General features: G+C 31.4%; 1 protein-coding gene across 1 annotated transcript in view; it reads left to right on the top strand.

Annotated features, from left to right (window-relative positions):
• Positions 1–24865, top strand: part of LOC129917815 (trophoblast glycoprotein) — a 72944-nt gene that overhangs the window by 14632 nt on the left and 33447 nt on the right. The gene's annotated exons all lie outside the window — the stretch shown is intronic.

Below are 24865 nucleotides of genomic sequence, written 5' to 3'. Positions count from 1 at the left end.
CTGACACTTAAAATCCACCCAACTTCAAGTAGCTCTAGCATACAAAAGCCTTGCCAACTACTGACTTCTATAATATTGTTTGGCCATTTGGCGTCGTCGTCGTAGTTTTACTTTGGAGAGAATCTTTCACAACATCCGGCTATTTGGGTCAATAGCAAAGCAATGCCAGCACAAACAGCTAACAGGCAACATATGTATTATATATTGGCCCAGAGAGAAGCTACTTAATTCCAGATTGAAATTTGAACTTACACTCCACACACATGTTGTGTGTGTGTGTGTGCTTGTGTGTGTACTTGATGTGTGTATGTCATGTGTGCTGGGCATTATAGCGAAAGAGGTCCTTTCGGAATCCCAGGATCACAAACTAACCCAAACCACCACTTCTGCATGTTGAATAGACGATTTTTCGATATATAATATTTGTGACAAACTGCAAATTGGATATTTTTAGCAAAAAAATAGAGAGGACGGAGAAGGCTGGAGGAAGCCTCGTCACCAACAACGACGACGAACATGTTCTATTGTCAGGAGTAAATAAATGGTTGACTTGTGTTGTAGCACAATGCACTTTTTGACTTATTTCATTTTCACAAAAGAGTTAATGTTCTATAGAGGAGAGGAAGTAGGGAAGGGTTGAAATGGATAAATGGTACACGTAGAAAAAAGACCAGCTACAAACAAGCGGATTCCACATTAAATTAAGCGGATTTTTCCATGGTTTTTTGCCAAGATGACTTCCATTTTAAACTAAGGGGATAAATCTTCTTAATTTCTTGAATTCGAAAATTTAAAAAATTCCGCTGAATTTAAGCGGAAAATCATTTTAAATTTATGTGAAAACATTTAAATAAAAAAAAACAAAAAAACTGGCAGCCACTGGAAATCGAACGTCCAACTGCTGTGTCGGTAGGCGAATGCCTTACCATCAGGCTATCTCGATGTTGAACGAAGAAAAATACCATGTAAAAACAAGTGGAACCTACATTAAAAAGCGGATTTCTGTATGGTATTTTACCAAGATGACTTCCGTTTTAAATTAAGCGGACAAATCTTCTTAATTTCTTGAATGCGCAAATTTAAAAGAAATCCGATTAATTTAAGCGGAAAATCATCTTATTTTATAAATTAAGCGGATTTCTGCATGTGTTTTTTTAAGTTACCTCCTTCTTAAATTAAACTGACAAATCTTCTCAATTCCTAAATTAGGTAAATGTATGTTAAATGTTCTAATTTAAAAGAAATACACTTAATTTAAGCGGAAAATCATCTTATTTTTATGTGGAATAATTTTAATAAAAAGAGTTTTGACTATAGTTTTTAAATTTTTAGTTTTCTGTCGATTTTTTAAGTTGAAAAATCACTTAACAAAAAAAATAAAAAACTAGCAGAATTTAAGCGGAGTCCACTTATTTTAAGCGGAAATCGTATTGTTTTAAGAGGTTGGGATTTAAGGTGGTCATTATCTTATTTTGGTTGCCCCTTTTTTTCTCCGTGTAGAAGAGAGAAAGGACGGAAGGCTTGAAACATGGATAAATTCTAGGAATGAACTTTAAGAGGATTCTGTGGTTAAGTTTTTTTGGGAGAAAATTTATACACTGGACTTGTGTATAACCAAAGAATAATTCTGCTGAAAGAAACGTTTTCCAAGAAGAATGGTTTTTTTGTTGGTTATTTATTGTGTCAGGATGTTTGCTTATTTTGTGCAACAAGAGGCATTAAAAGTAGGTACCCACAGATACTAGAGAGAGAAATAGTTCTCTCTTTTATATACATTCAATCATATGAGATAATTTAAGTTGCTATTGTATTTATTTTGAGGTTAAAAACTTGTGCACAGAGTATCCAATCCAATCCATTAACTAAAAAGAAAAAAATAAGAAAACAAAAATGAAGGAATAAATACACGCACAAAGTTAAAATAAATATTTCTCAACAAGGATATCGACGAAACCAAAATCGAAACACACAATACTGCTTTAGGGCTAATGGACCAGAAGAGAGCAACAATTCGCTGCTACTATATTGAGTTTATTTAAGTTCAAGTCAAAGGCAGAGCATGTGGCATTATATTGCAAAAAAAAAATCAATATGAAAATCCTGGTTTTCATTTGCATCGGATTAAAACTAGAAAAGAGAACAATCAAAGCTGGATACTATAGTGAAAGCAGTAGCAATCAGAATTGCAAATCTTCAATCAACTTGGTGAAGCAATTGTGATTCTGATTGGAAAATTAGCTTTGACGTGAGTAGATTTAGTAAAATGATAAAGGAAAATTACATGGTGAAAGGGAAGTTTAATTAGAATCAAAGTGAAATGTCACTAAAAAAAACATTCAACGTAACTTTGTGATCAATTCAATATGAACATTTTTATATTCTTTTGAAACAAATGACAAATAGAGCTTTCAAAAACTTCAAACAAACGTCACTTTGACAATTAGTATAAATTGCCGTAAAGGCAGAACCACAATTTTTTTTTTTTCAATTTTGATAGTAAAGTACTGATGCATTGCAGATAAGGCATTGTTTGAAGTTTCGAACCATTTATAGCCAAGTAAGTGCCACTAGAGTCATGAAATATATACTGCTTTAGTGCTTTGCCATCGTTTTCAGCAATTCAGCAGATTAAAAACCTGTTTTTTTCTACGATTATGACTTTTTTTTATTATTCCACGTCTTCTTACCTCTTTTTTCTTTTCAAAATGTAAAGCTGTGATTCACCTCAGCAAACCCCGAATTCAACAACAATTTAGCACTTCAAATATTTTTTAAAAACTTTTTGCATTTCTCATTATGGTCACTCAGCGTGAATTCAGCAAGTCTTGAATGTTATCTTCAAAATTTTGTTAAAATATTAGGATAAAACTCATTTAAAAAAGAGGCAATGAACATGTACGTAATTTTAATTCAGCAACAATTCAGCTCATCAATAGTCTTATGTTTCTATTATCAGAATCGTTTTAGACAATTTGAATACATAATAATCGAACCATTTTTCAATAATCTCTGTATGTCATTGTCTCAAAATTTCACTTGAATATTTTCACTCAGCATAAATTCAGCACGAATCTTCTTTCGTTTTCTTTATAATTGATTTAAAATATTTATAATTTGCACTTCTATGGTCACGTTTAGATATGAACACAACAAAAATTTAAGAACAATTCAGCACAATATAAAAGTTAAGTTTTTTACGTCAACTACTTTTCTTTTTCTTCAACAATTATAATAAATATAGAATTATGTTTGCATTCAGCCCATACTCAACTCAATTTATATTCCATTAAATCTATTTTTCATACTTTGAAAATTTTTAATTCAGGATGTACTCAGTACAAATGCATTCAGCACAAATTCAGCTTGGCTTATTTTTTAATAAAAATATATTTTTAATACTACTACTCTTCCGCTTCAAAATTTCAATTAAATGACTTGTTAACATGTTTGAATTTCTTATTCAGCTCAAATGAGGCCAAAAACACAAAGAAATATTTTTAATATTACAATTAAAGTATATTCAGCAAGAATTCAGCAAATCAAATCCCTGTTGTTTTTGCTATGTTAGCTATTATCCATAATCTGGAGTAAAATTAAATGATATTTTAAAGTGCTGAATGTCTAAAACGCTGTTAAATGACATCCCCTGTATCCTTAAATCGCATGCGTTTAGAACTGCAAAACAAACTCTCACTTTCTGACATCCAAAAAGTTTCCATTAACTTTAAATTAACAATTTTTATCTTTAACTAAAAAAAATTCAGACCATTTCTTCTTCTCAATGTGATATTAAACAAAGAAAACTTCAAGAAATCAAGAAAAACTCAAAGAGTGAAAGTTGCATATACAATTTTTTATAGCTCGCATGCATCCAATCAGAATTTCGAACTTGTTTAGAAAATAGAAAATAAATGAATTCCAATCGATAAACGACTTTTTTATCTTCCAATTCCTACCCACGCACAATCACATTCTGAGAATCCAATTCAACAAAAAAGCAAAACTCAACTCAACGCAGTCAGACAATGATTTTTCATCTTCCAATCTCTGCCCCATGCTGCGATATACTTTTATAATTGCACTCAATCAAACCAACAACTTTGAGTTTGACCGTAAAACGTGTTTCTATTTTAACGAACCAATGAGAATGTCACCTGGAACTGGAATATAATCTAACAAAAAAATAGATTGAACTAAAGGTGGGCGAAATTGACATTATTAATATTTTCTAAGGTTTATGGTTTTGCGATGAGACTTTAAGAACATGACACACATGATTTTGAAGATAATTATTTGGTTTATGGTTTTTTGGTGATTTTTTTTTTTAAATTGTTAACAAATGAAGTCATATTGTTCAACGCATAAAGTTCAACTTTATCTTTTTAACTGTGGTTTTAAAATTAAAGGTGACCATCTTTCATGAGGTGACCATATTCTTCAATATTTTAAAGCGAAAAAAAAAACACGAGCCACCGCTTTGCAGAAAAAAAGAAACCAAAATGTGGTTTAAAAATTCCTACAAAATTAATTTTATAATTCAGAAATTTATATTGTACAGCGGCTTCTACCATATGTATTTTACTATACAGCGGCTTCCACGTAATTGTTCTCTTTTGGCGAATAAAATTGAATGACTCATCTTTTCCATTTGTACAGCGGTTTCTTTAACCTACATTTATATTCTATACAGCGGCTCATTTTTTAATTCGTTATAAATAAAGTACACGATTTAAGAAAAACAATAAAAACTTCAATAAGAATTCCCTAAAACTTAAAATTTATAGCTTATACTTTGCAATATATCAAGTTCGTTGACATAATGTCAAATACTTTCACGTCTTTCTCTAATTTACCATTTCTCACTGAATTTACACGCTATAAAGCTAAAAATAGGAGGCGTCAAAAAGTTTTATGGTACGTGTATTTTGAGAATACAAAATTTGATTTACTCATTTATCTCATGTTCTGCTTGTCTGCGTTTTCTGAGTTATATTATGGTCACCCTTTTTGCCGTACCTTAAAAAAAATGTGCCTGAATGGCATATCGGTTGTGGTCTATTTATTTCCTCTCTTCAAATGACAGAATAGAAACTCATTTTTTTTCTTGTTAAAAAGGAAAAAACTGACTGATTCACGCAGTTAAGCATGAAACGATAAATATTATGGGTATGACACAATTTTGTGTCACAAAATGTAATTGATGTGAAATGGGTTATTACAGTAAAGGCATAAAGCCCTTTTGTTTTAATTTTTGACAAAGCGGAAATACATTAATTTTGACAAAATGTCTATTTTTCTTTTTTTTATTTGTAGCTTCTTGTAATTAACATAAAAAGGAGGAGATATGGGTCTATGGAAATAGAAACTTAACAAATTAAGTTGTTTGAACGTATTTGGGGCGGAAAAAGTTGATTTAAATGAACTTTACAAGAAGGAACTTTGTCGATAATGACACTTTTAATAAATGGAAAGTTAAACCAAAAAAAGGAAGAAGTAGGTTTGAGGATTAATCAAAGGTTAAAAGTAGAAGAAGTGTTTTTGAGAATGTTTGCCGATCTACCTTTTATTTAAAACCTGATATAATTTTAAGACTTCTTATAATATATGAACGATGATGCTGAAAAAATATTTTAATTAGTTTGTGTTGACTTTCTGATTACTTAGTCAAAGTTTACAGAATTTAATCGTTGAAAATTCTTTACATATCAAAATTTAAGCAGGAAAAATTTTCAATTACATTTTCTAGCTTATATTGTTAATTGGGATCTAAGTTTGCTTACATAAACTTTGAACCCTCAAGCTGAGAACCCATAGTTTTTTTTTTATATTTTTTAGTTTAAACTTCATTGAAGATTTTCAATTAGATATTTTTTGCAGGTACACAGAGAAAAAAGAGCCCTTTAAAATAATACGATTTCCGCTTCAAATAAGTGGATTCCGCTTAATTTTCTGTTTAATTTAAGGTGAACTTCATTTAATTTCAATATGAATTTTCATCTTTAAAAAACTTAATTAAAATTTTTTCACATAAATCTAAGATGATTTTCCGCTTATATTAAGAGGATTCCGCTTAAATTCTGTTTAATTTAAGGTGAACTTCATTTAATTACAATATGAATTTTCATCTTTAAAAAACACAATTGAAATTTTTTCAAATAAATCTAAGATGATTTTCCGCTTATATTAAGAGGATTCCGCTTAAATTCTGTTTAATTTAAGGTGAACTTCATTTAATTTCAATATGAATTTTCATCTTAAAAAAACCTAGGTAATTAAAATTTTTTCACATAAATCTAAGATGATTTTCCGCTTATATTAAGAGGATTCCGCTTTAATTCTGTTTAATTTAAGGTGAACTTCATTTAATTTCAATATGAATTTTCAACTTAATAAAACCCTAATTAAAATTTTTTCACATAAATCTAAGATGATTTTCCGCTTATATTAAGAGGATTTCATTTAAAATTGCACATTCAAGAAATTAAGAAGATTTGATCGCTAAATTTAAGGCGGAAGTCTTCTTTGCAAAAAACAATACAGAAATCTGCTTAATTTATCCGCTTGTTTTAAGGTGGTCTTTTTTTTCGTGTACTATGTACATTATTCCCTAAAGAAACTTTCAAAATTTTATAAACATGAAACTATTAATCGAATTTTAAAGACAAAAATCCCAAAATAAACTTTCCTTCAAACAATAACAATTCTTTTATCACCACAAAAAAACAATTCGACCAAATAAAAATAAAAAACAAAAACAAACAATTTCGAAAAAACGTATGTTTACTCCTGCAACATACATTTCATGCTTTGTCATACCATTTAATTTTTATTATTTCCCAAGAAAACACGTTAAACACATCAGGTGAAACTTTTATGAGAACCATCAACGTGTGTATGCAATGTTATTACCCGCACAGAATTTCGCCACCATCAAAAATTACTCCTCTCGTATTAAAGCTCCACTCTCATATTATAGCTCTACTCATTTTTAGGATGTCGTGAAATGTCTTCCCCATCAGTGAAAAAGAAAATGCCTTTCTGGCATAAGGGTTAGACACATTGAAACCTTTTTCAAATTAATACTTTTTTACACTCCAAGTTACGAAATGAGGTTTGTAGTAAATATTACAAAACTATTAAAAGTCTGAAATTTAGATGAAAGTTCAAAATTATTTAATAACTTTTAGAACACTGTTCTAATATCTTCTAAATATATTTTATTTGTTTTTCTAAGATGAAAAACAACAAAACTACCAACAACATCAATCAAATGACTGGGAGTGTTTTAATTTTACTGTCAAATGTGTGCGTTCCCGTCATCCCCTCATGTATTTCCCATCTTGTCTTTATTTTATGAATAATTGAGTAAATATATTTTGTATTCAAAATGAGTCGCAATCACATTAGTTTAAAATGTCGTCGATAAATGTTTGGCGTTCCCTTTCTCTACACGTAAATGAAATTCCTTAACGTCGTTTTCATCTTTGTTGTTTATATACTCCCACATAAATACAAAAAACCAACCCCCATTTTGGTTAAAGATGAAATTTAAAATTATTAACTATCGACTTTTTTTTCGTGCTGAACGGGCATAATAATACAAACAAGGCCAGGAAAATAAGTATCATGACAAAAATGATTCCTCATCAACCATCAGTCGCAGGCAGAGCATGTGTACACTGTACACATAAACTTCAACTCAAAACATTGTATCTCGCATCTTTTTGTGTTTTTACCCAAAATCGATATAACGAAAATATCAAATTTAACAAACTCCCAGAGAACTCTGAACGAACTTTCATACCAAAGATCCGGACGGAAAAAACAAACCAACCATGAAGTTTGCGTTGCGTGCAATGACACTGGCAATCTTCTTACATCAATTTAGTTTTTTTTTTTTACTTTGTATTTATTTTTTATGTGATACCAGCTTTCAAGGTGAATTTCTATAACTTGATACTTATCTTAGTATAATAGAAAATCTATTTGAGTTTACCGTACAAATTCGTACTGTAAGCTTTTAAAATGATTTGTTTTCAAAAATAGTACGCATACGCCACAGTGACCAAACAAATTATGATAATGAATGATAATAGAATAGAAGTTTTGTAAACATATGTATTTGGAAATTCTATTACTTGCATTAAGAGTATAAATTACCAAAAAAATTGTACCAATAAAAAGCCAAATATTTCTTTTAAATATTAAAACCATTTTTAAATTTTTACAATGCCCAAAAAGTATTAAAATTAATTTTTTGATACATATAACAACCTATAATAAATTTTATACCACCTGAAAGCTTATTGCTTCAGCTCAAAATATATATATATATCGATCATGTCTATTAGGCATCTACAAAAAGAGCTAGAATTTGTTTAACTCGATAAATTTTCATCAAAAAAAGCAAAAAAAAAAACATATAATTTTATGTTCTCACGCTATTGAATCAATTTTTTTTTAAGACAACCTATAAAAAATTTTATATCATGTAAAAGCTTATAATTTCACCTTTCATATGACGTTTCAATCTTATTTCTGCGATGCGTAGAAAGAAAGTAAGAATTTTTTAAAGCCAACCATGTCGAAATTCCAAACTGAGATTCAGTGTTGCCACTTCCAAAAAAATTTGAGCAGTAAATTGTAGATTGTGTAGCTTGTAGTGAATGTACAGTTATGTGTGATATACCAAATGAAAGGTAACATCATCAGGATGCTCAATAAAGTTAAATCAAATTTGTATTTGCTTTAGATCAAAGGATAGAATCTGTTGAATAGTAAAACTTTATTTTACCGTCATCTCAAAATTGTGACTACAAAATTGATTACACAGATATAGTCCTGTCTATTATCTATCTACAATATAAATTTCATTTATTTATCTGTTGAAGAAAAAAAGATAAAAATAAAAAACGGTTCAAAAAAGTCAAAAAGCTTGGGACAAAAAAACTTGTTTTTCCCGTTATTCGGTCAAAAACCATTTTGATATACCAATTTTTTTCACATGCTACAAAAAATTTAAACTCACCCAAAAATACCCAAAAATAAGTAGGTGTTTTTCAAAAATTCATATTTCGAAACACAGAGACTTAAAAAAAAATCCGTATCAGAACCTTAACTTTTTTTTTATTATCTTTCGAATGACGTTTTTCAAATTGTCAAAAAAAAAAATTCCCTTACCTGTAATCACTACTTTGTCAAAGGTCTACCTCATGTTTTAGTTTTAGAAAACCATTAATAGCTTGGTTTTGAAATTTTTTTTTGAAATTTTTCAATACCATTGTCAGTCGTGCAATAAATTTATCTATTGATTAAAAAAAATTCAACTCTTTATATTGTCGGGTTTAGAAAATAGTCAATTTTTTGAAATTTTGTTTTACCCCTATTTACCCTATTAAAATATAGAATTTTTTTTAAATCCATCAAATATATTTATAGTCCAGTAAATAAAGGAGTTTTACCCTACAAAAGGTCCGGTAGTTCTAAATTTTTGATATGTTGTTAGGTATGGTTAGTAGATAAAAAAAACCAAATTTCCACAACCACGCCCCCTCCGCCCCCTTCAGCATCACCGAAAAACCATAGAAATCTGGCACTTTTTTCACTTTTATGCCCATTACTTTCTTCTGGTGCATTTTATTGAAAAAAAGTTGTTGGTAGACTTGTAGAAAACATAATTTCCTACGAAAATGACCTTGGTAGTATTTTTATACAACCAAAAACAACGAAGTTATGAAGTTTCCAAAAACATATAAAATTTCGGATTTTGCAATATTTTCAGTTTCTTGTCACTTAACAGTGCTATAACTCTTTAACAATTGACTTTTACGCAAAAGTCTTCATAATCAATCTTATAGACAATTTAATTACCTAAAATAAAATGTAAACCACTTTGATTTTGTGAATCAAATAACCGAGTTAGGGCTAAAATAGTAAAAAAGTATTTTTGATAGTTTTCGACACTTTTTGAATTTATCCATTAAATGAAATATTTGTATCCCACAAAAGGTCGGGTGGTTCTTATTTTATATTTAATCAGGTTTTAGTGGTAGATTTATAAAAAAAATTCATAGCCACGCCCCCTCCGCCCCCTTAACCATACTCCAAAAACCAATTCTGTATTTTTTCAGTTTAGGTTATTATATTTTAAATAAGCTATAGAAGATTTTTGTATCTCTAATAGTTTATTTTTAATTTTGAATTGAAATTTTTCGCACTGCGAAAGTGCGAGAGTGGAACGCTAGAATGGTTCATCGATTTATAAGACGTTATCACGTTAAAAAAAAACTGCGATTTTTGCCAAGGTGGCTCTTGATTTTACTGAGGAAACCCATGATTTTACTGATGCGATCAATGATTTCAGCAAGCAAATCCGTGCTTTTTCCGATACAACTCTTAATTTATCCGAGGAAACTCTTGATTGTACCAAAGCAACTCATGATGTTACGAGGGAATCTGTGATTTACGACGCGTTTTGCACTCGTTTTGGACGAGTATTCAACGCGTTTCAGACGCCTTTCGGGCGCGTCTTGGACGCATTTTGGACACGATTTGGACGCGTTTCGGAAGCGTTTTGGACACGTTTTATGCCTGATTTACAATATTGCGAGACGACGAGACGAGAGCGAGATTTAATTCGTAATTGTCTATTTTTGACAGGAAATAGAAGAATGTGTGTAAAAATAAATAAATTATTTGGCCAAACATCAAAAACTAGATATCAATTTTACTCTCGCAACGCTCTCGTCTCGTCGTCTCGCAATATTGTGAATCAGGCATTAGACGTGTTTCGGGTTCATTTCAGAAGCGTTTTGGACGCGTTTTGCGCGCATTTCGGACGAATTTTACGCGTTTCAAACGCGTTTTGGACGCCTTTCGTGCGCGTCTTGGACGCATTTTGGACGCGTTTTAGGCGCGTTTACGACGCGTTTTGGATGAGTTTTAGATGCTTCTTGGACGCATTTTGAAAAATTACTGATGTTTAGAAAAAGCAACAAAGATAATAAAACTAAAAACCAAATTTTTAACTCAAACGCTGAAACAAAGTGATTAAATTTAAATGTGACGGTTAGAAATTCGTTTCCCATATGAAAGACCTTGACTAATGTTTTTTTTTTAGCTTTCTTTAACTCAATTACCCGCTCAAAACCACAATAATTGAAATCGCTGGCATTGAAATACAATAACCTCTCTATTGTTGTTAAACTTTCTTTTTTTGTGGAGAAATTCACCCTCTTACGTTTACTGCTACAACACATTATTACTCTTTAACTGAAATATGATAGTTTGCTTCATGACGAAGCGGTTTTGAACGTAATTCTTCATCGTTTTTCTGCAAAGTTAGTGAATTTTTATTTTGTCATTGTACATAATCTACTTTTCTACATAGCCCATTGGGAAATCCTAGAATATGGATAGAGGCTATGGTTACACAAGTTTTTTTTGCTACTGGCTGCTTCCATGTGACATATTTTGTACATTTTGTACGCATAGAAAACGCAGTGAGAGAGCAGTTCTACATTTTTTTCTTTTTATGTTTTATTTTTTTTACCTTGGAAATGTAATCTCCCTTGGTAGTAAACATTATCTTACTCTTCTTCATTTTACTTCCCAACTTTGCTGTTTACTGAAAAAAAAAGAAAACCAACAACAAGAACGGAAACCGCCCGCCGCCATAGCCAAAGCCAACACCATCGAGACCCGACACAGTTAGCCATTGTTTCTTCATTTTTTTGTTTGTTCTTATTTCTCTCTTTTTTTTCTGTTAAGTTTTGTGAGATAAAATAGGGAAGGTAAGTTGATCCCGTGGAAAAGAAGAAGAAACTTTCCAGACCCCTGAGGGTAGAAGTAATAGTACGTTTTTCGGAAAAGCAAAAGCAGCAAGTTTTGCCTTTTGCTCATAACATTGATCTCATTCCGTCCGCCTTAGTCCGTGTTGTACACATAGTTGCAAAAGAGTCAAGTCAAGTTGGGAGAGAGAGAGAGAACACTTCCTTTCGCTTCTTGTCTTGTTTAGTCATTTTACAGTTGGTTAGCCCTTTTGGGAGTGACACAGTGGTTTTGATGACAAGTTGTCATTGTTAATCATGTGGGCCAGCAGCAATGGGAAGAGAAGAGAGACAACAAACCTTTCGACACCAACCCAACACCTCAAGAACGACACGACAACGATGAATAGCAGTTTGCTTAAAACTTTCCTCGGGAAATGATGAAAGACTCGAGTTAGAAACCCCCGAAACCATCAGAAAACTCAAAGTGAGAATTTTCATTTGTCCTCTCTCTCTCTCTCTCTCTCTAGTAAGACCGACCCGACCGACTTTATCATCATCCTTTAGAGAAAAGTGTATGACAGAAATGGGCATTGAATGAAGGCTAGGCGAAAGTTCTTCTTCAGAAGTCGTGGAAGTTGCCTGTCAACAAATATATCCTTTTCCTTTTTATATAGGTGTCTCTGTCTCAGTCTCAGTCTAGTATAGAAGGATAGAGATTGCAATTAGGAGATTGAAATTGAATTGACGGGACGTTTGGTGGTGCAAAGTTGTTAGCAAGCTCCAACCATATATAGTCTTTACACAGTCAAATGGCTTTCAACATGAAAAACGAAAGACAGAAAAACGAGGTAGAAGGAGGTTTGGTTGGTTCGTTTGGTTCATTATTTGTTGTTTGTTTGCACAAAAAGTTTCTTTTGTACCTTCGTTGGTTTGTTTTTATTTTGGGGGAGAAAAGTTTATTTATCTATTCGGAGAGTTCGAGAGAGAATGAAGCAAGGTTTTAGGCAAAATGTATCTTTTCAAAGCGAGTCTATTTCAAAAACGTGCTTGCAATACTTTATTATTATTATTTTTTTTGTTTTTCAAAAAAAAAAAAAAAACAGGCAAGAGTTTTGTTTCAGTTTTGTGTGTTTGTTTTTTTGTTTATGTTGTTGGTCGTGTTGTTGGTGCAATTGTGATTTTAAGGATCTCTATTCTCTTCTGTTTCGTTCTGAAGTTTTAAATGAAATAATCAACAAAATATGAGACACGAATTCCTAAACTATATATGAACTAGGGTTTTGCAGATGCACACAGTCTCTTGAAAGTTTTAAAAGGTTTTTTTTTTGGTAAAAACATAAAAGTTTAGATATTTATATGGAAATGCAAGTCGAATAGGTAGAATATATTGTTAATGATGGGTTAGTAGTTGAAAGTTTTTGTTGTAGTATTTGTTTACATAAAATGGTTTCAAAAAATGGAAAAATATCCAAAAACGGTATGAATTTTTTAAATTTTTCAAAATTTCAATTTTTTTTGAAAACTTTTAATTTTCTTTGGTTTACCTAAAATGTTCAAATAAACTCAAAAGAATTTGATTTTGCTCATAAAAAAATGATTAGAAGTAAGTCATTTACAGCTGCAAAAATGTCGTGTTTTAAATTATCTCAAAAATTCAAACCCTCACAACAAAAAAACTGTTTGATGAATAAGTCTGAAACTTTGAAAAATTAATTTTAGTTCTTTTAAGCCTCAGTTTAATCTTATCACCCATAGTTATGAAATAGCGGCAGATTTTCTAAAAAAAAAAAACTGTAAAAATGCCTATTTTGATAGCTTTTCTAAATTGATATCAAATGTACGAAAACACTTTTTTTTTTAACAAAGCAAACTTAATTTCTTTGTAGAGAATTAAATGAAATTTTCAAATGTATCCTTAAATTTTCTGTGGAGTGATCCGTTGTTGAGATATTGATAGTCAAAGTCAAAAGTATGGTTTTTGGTTCGATGACTGATATTGTAGTCTAAAAAAAAATCATAGAATTTTGAAACAAAAATAATCTTGAAGCCAAATAAATAGCCTTTCTAAAAAATTATTATTATTTCATCACAAAAAATTTTCCAACTTTTTTATGAGAAAAGTAAAAACAAAAAAAAAATTTTGAAAATGTTGGTTTTTGAACAGTTTCAACGATTAACCTATTTTACCGTTAGAAATAAAATAATTAGTCATAAAATAAAACTAGAAGAATGCAGGTTTCACATGCTTTTTGATTTGTCATGATGCGATCATTTTTAACTGAGATACAGTTTGTCGAAAATTACTAAAAAAAATCACAATTTTTTTTGTTCCCTTAATTTTTTTGGGCTAGTGTATTTCTTTCTCTGAAAATGGCTGCAAAGAGGACAAAACAAAGATTGGAATTCGATGAAAAAAATAGAGCCAAGCCATTAGGTAGATGCTGGGATACGAATATAGACCTTTGGCGCCATAGTCCATTGCACTAACCATTGCGCCAAGGGGTACTACAATACCTGGTGATGGTAAGAGATAAAGTTGGTTATGTACTTGGTTCGGATCTCGGATGAAGCCCAACTCAGTAGGTGAAAGAGCATTTTTTACGAAAATGTGCAACCAATAATTTCTGACCCGCCAGAAGCAACGAATTACCGACAACCAACCAAGTCTCAAGACTGAAACCAAGCGAAATACTCATAGAGATAGCCTGGGTCACCGAAAGCTTCCCCGAACTTATATTCAAGCTTCTTTATTTTTATTGAAGGTAGGTTCCATTTGATATTCAGTCGCTGAGAAAAGCATCGAACTTATCAAACTGTACCTACTTCTAAAATAAGTGTTGATCTGGAGCTAAGTTTATTGGGCTATCAGTTTTTCGAAGTTCGAAAAAAACTAGTTTTTTTGGTTGAAATATCCAGGCTTTAAAAAAACTGCAGGTGACCTAGGACGTTTTCCTCTCTCAATAAACTTGCTCTTACTCAGACGTCAGACCTTAAGGGAAAGTTTAACATCCAAACTTAAACCTAGGCTCGTATATAATTCAGGGGCGTATACAGGTATGCTTCTTGGGGGGGGTCATGCCAATTTTTTTTTTATCAAAAGTTTTGATAGCAGGCATAAACCTGAAAATGGGCTTTTTGAATTATTAAACATTAAAATTTGTGCGTCTTGCATTTCGAATCGAAAAGTTCCGAATGTATAGTTCTAAAAATAACCAAACAAAAACGCTATGAGATTCGTTTAAGTTTAGCGTTAAACCTTAAAGCCTAGAACGCTGCTGATGTGAAACGAAATTTTTCGTCGGTCTCCACGAGGACAACGAAATACTTGCGAAATCTGGACCGAAAAATACTCAAAAATTGCAAAACATAAATGAAAAAAAAGCAAACACGCATCGCAGAAAGACATGCAATGACAAAATGAACAACAAAAACAAACAAAATAAAATGCACGACTGGGGTCGCACGTACTTGCTCTTGCAGTTTAAAACACTTTTATGTTGGTTTACTTGTAGATTTTAAAAGCTGCCTCTATATAAAATTAAAGAAATTTTGTTGACGTTGGGGAAGAGCCGACATTTAGGGCAAAATTTTGTTAAATGAAAAAAAAAAATGTTTTTTTTATTTGACTTTTTTGAAAAAAAAAAAAAAATAGAGATGCAGTTTTATTGCAATTGCTTTGAATATTACGTTTGCAAAGTTTAATCAAAATCGTTAGAGGCGGTTTCGAGTTATTTGGTTTGAATTGAAAAATTTGTATGGGAGGTACACTTTGTAAGGGAGATACAAAAAAAACAAAAAAAAACCAACTTTCAGAATTCCATAAAAATCATCTGTACCAAATTTGAAAAAAAACCGTCCACCCGTTTAGGCTGTGGAAATGTGTACAGATGGACGCACAACCGCACGGACGCACAGACGCACAGACGTACAGAAGCACGGACGGAATTGCGAGACCCACTTTTTTGGAATTCTCCATCATCGTAATGTTGGTTTTGATTAAAACCTCAAAATTTTTTTTTCGACACGAAACCAATACTTGCCCTATAGAGCAAGTAAAAACTCAAAATGTCATTTTTCCACACACAATGAATGTCCCCGGCAATTGTTTGTGTGCGAAAAAGAAGTTTAGACTATCAATTTCGTTGTGCCGAACAGCGTACTACAGAACGAAAAGTTGAAAGAAATTTTTGGTTTACCATTTCGTTGTTTCATTTTTGTATGGGATTTTTCGTTTCTTATCAGCAGCGCACTTGGCTTTAATTTTGACCAATTGAGGCTATCCTCTCCTAAAAATAAAATGTACTGTACGAGTACTTCGATTGAATAATTTGCCTTAAAACAACTGTTCATTGTTTTCCGCTTGCCCAGAAAGTTAAAATAAAAATCGTTTTTACTTAATAACTTTTGAATTAAGTCTTCCTAACCTCAGGCAAACGAATAGCAAAGTTTTGTAAAAAAAATTGCATTGAAAATATAATTTTTTTTTAAATTTTGTTTTAAAATTGTATGGGAATTTAAAATACCTCTATTAAAATAGTAAAGACAAAAAAAATAATTTTGGCGATATTTTGAAATTCAACCGTTTTCAGGTATTAATCAGCGGTTTACAATATAAAAAACATTCAGTTGTATTTATTAGATTAAGCCCTGCTTTTTCAATCGTCAGATAGACTATCAGAAGAATAAAGGTCACTATAAAAAAAAAACTTTTATTCGTAGGAATAAGCTCTAACTTAGGTTTATCTAACTATTCAAAAAATTAGCCCTAAGTGATATTTAATAATAATATTTAAATTGCCTTAGATAAGGTTGCTTACATTGCTTCTATAATTGGCTGGCCATTGATGATTAACAAATCGATAGTTGTTTCAAAAAATGCAACAGATCTAGCAAATTAAGTATGTACAAAATACTGTTATATTCTGTAAGCAAACAAAATTCACCAAATTTTATCAGACGAATGTATTGAACTGGAACATTGCAAAAAACTAAAAAGATTTGACAAATGATATCCTTCTTTAACATTTTGCCGATGACGAATTTTATCAACAGAATTGACCTCCACACAGCAAGGCCACAGAAAGCTTCCCTATTTAAAACATATTTTATTCACTTCATCATATAAAAAAATAGAAGATATGGCTGCTTCTTTTATTTGCTGGTAAGCAGTGTCTTGCCCTTAAGATATTATTTTTGTGTACCTACTAGATTCAATTTCTTTTAAAAAGCTTTGAATATAATACTTATCCGGATTTTGTTTCCATACAAAACTCTACAGCTCAACTAATATTATCGAACGAATCAAAATAATCCTAATCCAGCATAGCGTTCGCTAAAAATATGACCACATCCCCAAAATATGGTAAAATAGTTTGTTTGAAAACCAAAAATTTTTTTTACCTTTAATTTTCGTTCTAAAACTTCAACATTTTAAAAATAATATTACTCAAGAGATTTCAGTATCACATAACAAATTCTTTTTTAAGTTCTGAGTTCTTGGGGGGGGTCATGACCCCGTGACCCCCCCCTTGTATACGCCGTTGATATAATTCAGGCTACCAAGAAACTGACGACAAACACCCTAAAGAAACTTCAATCACTCTCCATGATATAGTAAAAAGTCGGAACTTGACAGTAAATCAAATTTAAATGTTTCCTTAAGTACCTTTATTACTATCATCTTCCAAGGTTGTTGAATAAATTTACCGTTAAATAAACTCCAGCTTATATAAAATTGGAAACTTCTTCTCACACTTGCCGCTATTTTCTTTAAATTGAGTCATAAATGTATAAAGGTACCGGCACTAATCCAAAATCCATTTTTCTGGCATAATATCCTACACTCATATACTTATTTTATTTATTGCACTTCTTGATGTGCTAAACAACATTAAAGAATGTCATTAAAGCCCCTTTTCAAGTCCCGTCGCCACCCACTTATACCATTGAAAAACTTGTATTATGTATGTATATTCCATCACAATCTCAAATAATCTATTCATAATAGGGTTCTATTTTATGACACAAGAAAATACCGCAACAAAAACACCATAAATCATATGCCTCGAAGGCTTCAAGGCTTTATTATATCCCACACTCCTCCCTCCCCCCTCCTCAATTTCACTCTTCCTCTATGCGGACTCGCAGGATTGTGGATTGTATAATGTATATGGCGAATAATTTTGAAAAAAAGATAGGTAGGTACAGAAGCTTTTTTCCAGCTTACCCGACACCCAATGCGTCCCCCCCCCCCCCCAACCAAATCCCCCTTCAAACCGAATGATTTATTAAATTCATGTCACCATTAAATCTCTTCATTACCTCTTTCTGCCAAACTGAAAAAAAAATACCCTCCATTCGAAAAACTCATTTCCCAACACCCAGAGAGTAAAAACCTCATCCTTCATTCTGACTAAAAGGCACACATTAAGGAAGGAACAACAACAAAAAAACAGAATAACGGAGATAAACTGCCAACAACAAAATGCTGAATTAATGCTGAATTGTTGGCTGGATAGCTGGTTTGCAGCTCAAAACTATAGTTCTACACTGCCATTAATATGAGGAGAGGTGGCAACGTTCTTCCTCTATAATATCCTCTGTCTGTGTGTGTGTAGTTGTCCTCGCATGCCGACTTCTTTCAAAATGGCTTATCAATGTTGAATTAAATTTTGTTTGCCTATATACGTGTATTTTTTCTTCACATCTTCATCCTCTTGGTTTCTCTTTCCCAATTCTCCATAAATAACACACACATTTGTGTGAAGAAAAAAAATTAGATCCTCGCACAAATTAGATTCATAAATTCAAAAAAAAAAAACATGGAATTTATTAACGTGTATGCATTGCCAGGGGGCGCCAGTGTCTAGTTCTGGTCTTTTAGACTCTTTTTGCAATTACAGTAAAATCTAATTTGAATTCAAATGTCTTTCTGCTCTCTTGCAGCAGCAGCATACGCAATGTCGTCGGTCGGTCGGTCGTTGTCAGAGGTGGCAGGTGGCTGACATGTGTTATACCTTCTAGAGTACAATGATGTGCAAGAAATCTAGTGATTTGACTAACTTTGAAGTGGTATAACTTTTGCTCTTCTTGACAGAAACTGACATTTTGAAGGCTAAAAGAAAGAAAAACTATTTCTAAACCAAACTGGTATAATTTAATTAACGGAATTAATGCATTGCAACTAAATTTTTCCATTAGACCAGTTTATACCAATCAAAAAGTGGATTAATTTGGACAAATTAAACAAACCCTTTGCATCTTGTACAGAAAATTGTCCAAAGTACGTTTTAAATATGAATAATTGGTCATATTTGTGGTATAGGTAAGGCTAAATGGTATAAACTGGTCTAATACTTTTTTACAAGTGCCATGCATAGTTTTTTTATCTTAACTACTTTTTCGTTATTTTCAAATGTTAAATAGCAAAATCTCGTGAGTTTTATTTACTAGAAGCTGATTGGTATAAATTGTTTTACCGCAGATACAATTGGTATAAACTGGTATAAAACACAAAAATTCCAGATTTTTTTGCACAGTATCGTACATATATCTCTATGAAAACTCTATTCAACTCAAATAGAATCTCATTATTATAAACTTTTTTTTTCGTTGTTTTGTTTAAATAGTTAGCTGCAGCAAAAGGCCCTTTAGGGTTTTAAACTTTTTGTTGTTGACTCTATGTGTGGTACAACATAGATGGTTACCTTTTGGCGTCTAGACTCTATAGTACGTGCACAAGCACATCATTTGTCATTTTGAAATAATTTTAATAATAATGTTGTTGTTTGTTGTTTTTTTTTTTGTGAGTACTTATTCAAGTCACATGAAAAACTTATCCGTTCATTTACATTTTTCAATTGAACAAACACACACACAAAAAAAAAGGAAATTAAAATATTAGAGGAGTAGGTAGGTAGTTTTGTATGTTTTAAATTCATGGTACTTTTTGTTTTGTCGTTTTATTTATTTTGAAGTTTTGTGTAGTTCAGTGACATTTTTTTTTGTTGTAAGTATTTATGTTTTGGTATGCCCTAAAGCAATTTGTTAATTAGACCAGTTTTTATGAGGTTGTTTACTTTGGAATTATTAACTTAGAAGACATAAAAAAGGGGTGTATAAGTTGAAAAAAAAAAAATGTTAAAGCCCCCCCCTGACCACAAGAGGTACTTCAAAATTGTTCTCAAAGACTTGAGAATTTGCGGGTTAACTGGTGGTTAACCCTTTATTCAAACAAATCAGGAATCAAGACTAATCTGAATTGTAAGTCTTTAGTGAAAAATTTGGGTTTTTGAGTTAATTTCGTTGAAAATTTTGACTGACAAGCATTCAATCAAATTTTCGTTGACAGTAAAACATTTTCGCCGACTGTCAACTGCCAATTGTCAAATACAATCTGTCTAATATAATACTAATATTTACATTTCTCTGTTGCTTTCTCACTTCATGGTGAGAAGGGGGCAGGAAATGATCTCTATAAAACATTGGATTCATGTAAAAAGGTGGACTCTAAATGAATAACTGTTATAATCAGTTTATCTCATTTCTTCTTTTGAAAAAAGTGAGATAGAACTGTGATCGAGTGCATTTCTGAGTACAACATCTTTTTTGTAATTTATCTATGGCATACAAAGATGTTTTTTTAAAAGTACAATATGTCTCTATCTTTCATTTGTTTAAGCATCAAAACTGTTATACTTTGTAGGGACTCCACTATTCAGTGTTTTATAGCGATCAGCAAGAAAAATTTAACTCATTTAGGCCCAATTTATTCACTCTCCATTATTTTTAAAGGCTCCATTAAAAATTATAAAACTGTCAAATCGCATACAAATTTTAAAATTTCCCTTTTTTAATGGCGACTTTAAATTTAATGGAGTGTGAATAAATTGGACCTTAAAGTCTAGTTAAATTTTGTGCCCAAAACTGGAATTCCAGCTCATTATAGTCTTCTACGTCCTTTCTCTTAATTCCCCATTTACACGATTGACAACTTGCCAGTAATTTTGCCAAAAACTGTCAAAAGCGTTTGTCATTCTTTCGTTAAAATATATGAGATCTGTTTAAATAATATTTTGTAAGTAGAAAACTGTTTGACGTTATTAAAAGTTCATCGAATCAATAAAAATAAATATTTTCCACAAAATTTTGTAACACTTGATTGACAGTTTGGAATTTCTAAAAATTTTAACGTCAGAATTGACAGATGTCACTTTGCCGAAACTCACAAGTGCAATGTAGCAAGAAAAGACATCTTTCCATCAAAATGTAAATTATTTGAAATAACAGAAATAACAGTATTTTCTATCTAATATATTTTCATACGTCAATTTCATCAAACTGAAGATTTTGACATTTGGAAAATAAGCGACAGAGGAATTTTTTGTTATTTCCTTTAGGACCTTATCTGTTTAGCACTCTTTGAAATTTGCCGCGATATTTTTGTCGACCTCAGTAACTTCATTATAAAAATAATAGAAATATTCATTTGATAAATCAAAGTTTCAAAGTGTCATTTTCGATGCTTTATCAAACGCCATTCAATAAATTTGACACTAATCATATAACTGTCATCAAATTTCCAATCACCATAAACTCTCCATTTCCATTCTCCATAATTTTTATTTGTCTCTATGACAAGACAATTTTAATATATTCAATTGCAATCTTTTTTTATATTTTGTCTCATTATTTGAAGGTTTCAAGTTTCAACTATATTTATGTGTCATTTTTTTTTTTTTATTTCTGTCTGGCTGTCTAAGCAAAACTTCAATTTTCAAAAAATAAACAATATCTTCATATTTGTCCAGACAAATAAACATAAAGTCCACGTGCCGTTTGGTAAAATGTATATTTTTATATTTTCCCTCATACTATATGAAGTCATCTACCTCTCGATAAAGTTGGTAGTAGCCCATAACCATATAAAATTGTTGGTTCGAATGTAACAGTTGTTTGTCTTCCTCATCCATATATTCAATATAAACAAATATATTATGTATGTATAGATAAATTATGTAGGTATGTAAATATAAAGTTGATTGACTTATTGGCTGATGGTGTTTTTTTTTTTATATATTTGGGAAGTTCATTTCCATATGAAAATATTTTATGCTTGGAATAGTAATTTTTTTCAGGCACCAAAAAAAAAAAAACAGCACACACGCCTGATGTTGGAAAATTATTTATATTTCCTCTTCACATCATCATAATGTGCACAATATGTTACGTTAAGAGTACATATTTTTCACTTTAAACCATCGGAAATGTTCAAAGAGGAAGTTAGGTTTTAAATTCACCCAAAATGGAAGCTTTGACATTTATAACAAAATGGCCGAAATAAATTAAAACTTTATAGTGACATTTTTGATTAACCGTAAATACATATTTGTCATATTGGGTTAACACTCACGTTTTGTTTTAACAGTGACTGAAGTCCTGAACGTCAAAAAAGAGCGTAAATTTCACATGACCCCGAGAAATTGAATAAACAAAAAAACAAATTCTTAGTCGCCGCACCATCGCGCCATTTGGCGGAAAATTTTGCCGCATCACCGCCGCACCACCGCTGCACAACTGTCACACTCTTTTATTTTATATGAAATATTTCGCCGCACCATGGCCGAAACAATTTTTGAACATAGTGTAGCGTGGTGTTTTCAGCTTTTTCACCAAATTGCCCTTAACCAAAATAATTTCTACTTTTTGCAAACGATTTCCGCTTAAAATAAGTGGAATCCGCTTTAATTGTGTTAATTTTAAGGCGAACTTTATTTATTTTTAATGTGAATTTTCATCTTAAGAAACCGAAAAATAATAAAAATTTTAGAATTATAGTCAGACTTCAGATTTAGTTGCAGTTTATCATACTTATATCCAACCTTGGACTCAACATTAGTTGTAGGATCGATCCCCAGTGGCTGTCAGTTTTTTTTTTTTTTTAATTAAAATATAAAAGTAAGATGATTTCCCGCTTAAATTAAGTGGATTTATTTTTAATTTGCGCATTCATGAAATTAAGAAGACTTGTCCGCTTAATTTAAGACGGAAGTCATCTTGGCAAAAAACATGCGGAATTCCGCTTAATTTAGTTAATGTGGAATCCGCTTGTTTTTAAGTGGTCTTTTTTCTTCAGAGAAACATGGCTGTTAACCTAAACTATTTTTGGATTTTTCAATTCAATTCCACCAAAAATACACTACTGACAGCTAGCTTTGTTCTCGCGATGATGTGTCAAAATCATCAGCATAAGTTGTGAGCTGAAAGAACGTTTGAAAAAGTATAACTTTTGTGTTAAATTGTAAGATTTTTCATACCATAATGTTTCTTTTTCGTATTGATCAAGCATTTATTCGACAAATCTTTGTCCCTGCTGGCACTTTATATGCTTGAAGCCATTTTAAGTTGCCTTGACGGTAACATTTCTTTACCTTCAAGAAGTTTACTCCCAAAAGCTCTGAAGTACCAGATTTGTTATCAAAAAAAAAAAAGGTTCATACATAGCGTACAGTAGTAGTTTTATAAAAATTTCGTTATATAAATTACGAATGTGACACTAAGGTACCCTTACAGAACCTCCTAAATCCTCCATCAGTGGATGAAAAAAAAACTTGAGCAACAAAAAAAAAAGGACGAAAAAGGAAGCCAAGGCTGTGCCAAGCACTTTTTTGTACCTCCATGGCAGTCGTGTGTTTCTCTCTGCATTTAAACTTCTTTAAGATGCAGCTTACCTGTCATCCTACTCGGTGTTAAATTTACTTCTGAAATGATGTTTTTTTTTTTTTAATTCATGAACATTTTTCAATTCGTCAAAGGCGTTTTTATGTTTTCTGTTTAAAGAAATTGCACAAAAATAAAAAAGTTTATGTCTGTGGTGTTAGAGTGCGTGTGAAGCAGTAGTAGAGAGAGAGTTGAGGAAAAGTAGCGTATAGCAAAACATTGCCGAGCTCTTCCACATTTTAACCAACCGAAGACGTAAACAAAAAGCACTCTCAAATAAAAATCCCACTTCTGAAGAAAAAAAAAAATTTTTTTTTTCTCATTTTTTTTTTTTTTTTTTTTTTTTATTTTACACTTTTGTTCTTATTTTGTTTTTGTGTTGTTTTTTATTATAAAGTTGAAAATGTATTCACGAATTGTTTTCCTCAGAGTGAAGAAAGGGATTCAAGATGTAGGTTTCGGGTTAAAAACTTCCCGGCTATATATTTTTGTTTGTTTTTTTTTTTTTATTATTTTTTTTTTTTTATATTATTCCTTGAATGGTATTTGTTTTGCAATTTTTATTCCACTCCTTTGCAATTCTGCCTGCATCATTCTGCATGCATAACTCATGCATCACAATGTGTGTCTTTGTTTGTGTATTTGTGGAAAGGGCTGCTGAAGATGCATCATAGTCATTCTCATTCACATATATGCGCCGAAGAATGCATTTTGTGTTGTGATATGCAGTGCATATGGAAATGTTGGTTGATGGTTGAAATATTTTGGTTTGGTGGGCCGCTAGCTGGCTGGCAGAGATTCCTCTGGGTGCACATAACATTTAACATATTTTGACAAAGCCTCGCAAATTTTGTGATTCAAAAAGTTTTGTTATAACAGAGAGAGAGAAAGAGAGAGAGAGAGAATGTGTGCGGTGAATCCAGTAGGGACATACCTATCCTGTATAGGAAAGGAATTGTGTTGTGCTTGTGGGTTAGTAAGTATTTGAGATGCAAATTTAAAATGCAAATAGGTTTTTCGTTTTCAAATGCATTTGTCATAGATCCAAAACCCAAGTGTATTTTCTTTCTATATTTTTTTTTTCTCTCTCTCTCTCTTCTGTGTTGTGTCTGTTGTGCATTGTGGATATAATATGCATTGAAATCGTGATGATGATGATTTATCTGTGAGTCAAAAAATACCAAACTATACGTGACTTGTTGATTGTTCAAGCAACAATTTGCAGAACTACTGAAGAAGACGATAAAAAAATATATTGAAAAGTTTTATGGAATTTTTATGTTTTGCAAGTTTATGTAGAACAGTGATGATGCATTGGAAGAAGTTGAGACTAGCTTATCCTGACTTATGACTTAAGAGTATTTATTTAATCAACT

Source organism: Episyrphus balteatus, chromosome 4 (genome assembly GCF_945859705.1).
Source record: "Episyrphus balteatus chromosome 4, idEpiBalt1.1, whole genome shotgun sequence".
NCBI classification, from domain to species: domain Eukaryota; kingdom Metazoa; phylum Arthropoda; class Insecta; order Diptera; family Syrphidae; genus Episyrphus; species Episyrphus balteatus.
This window is presented reverse-complemented; position numbering and strand designations above follow the sequence as displayed.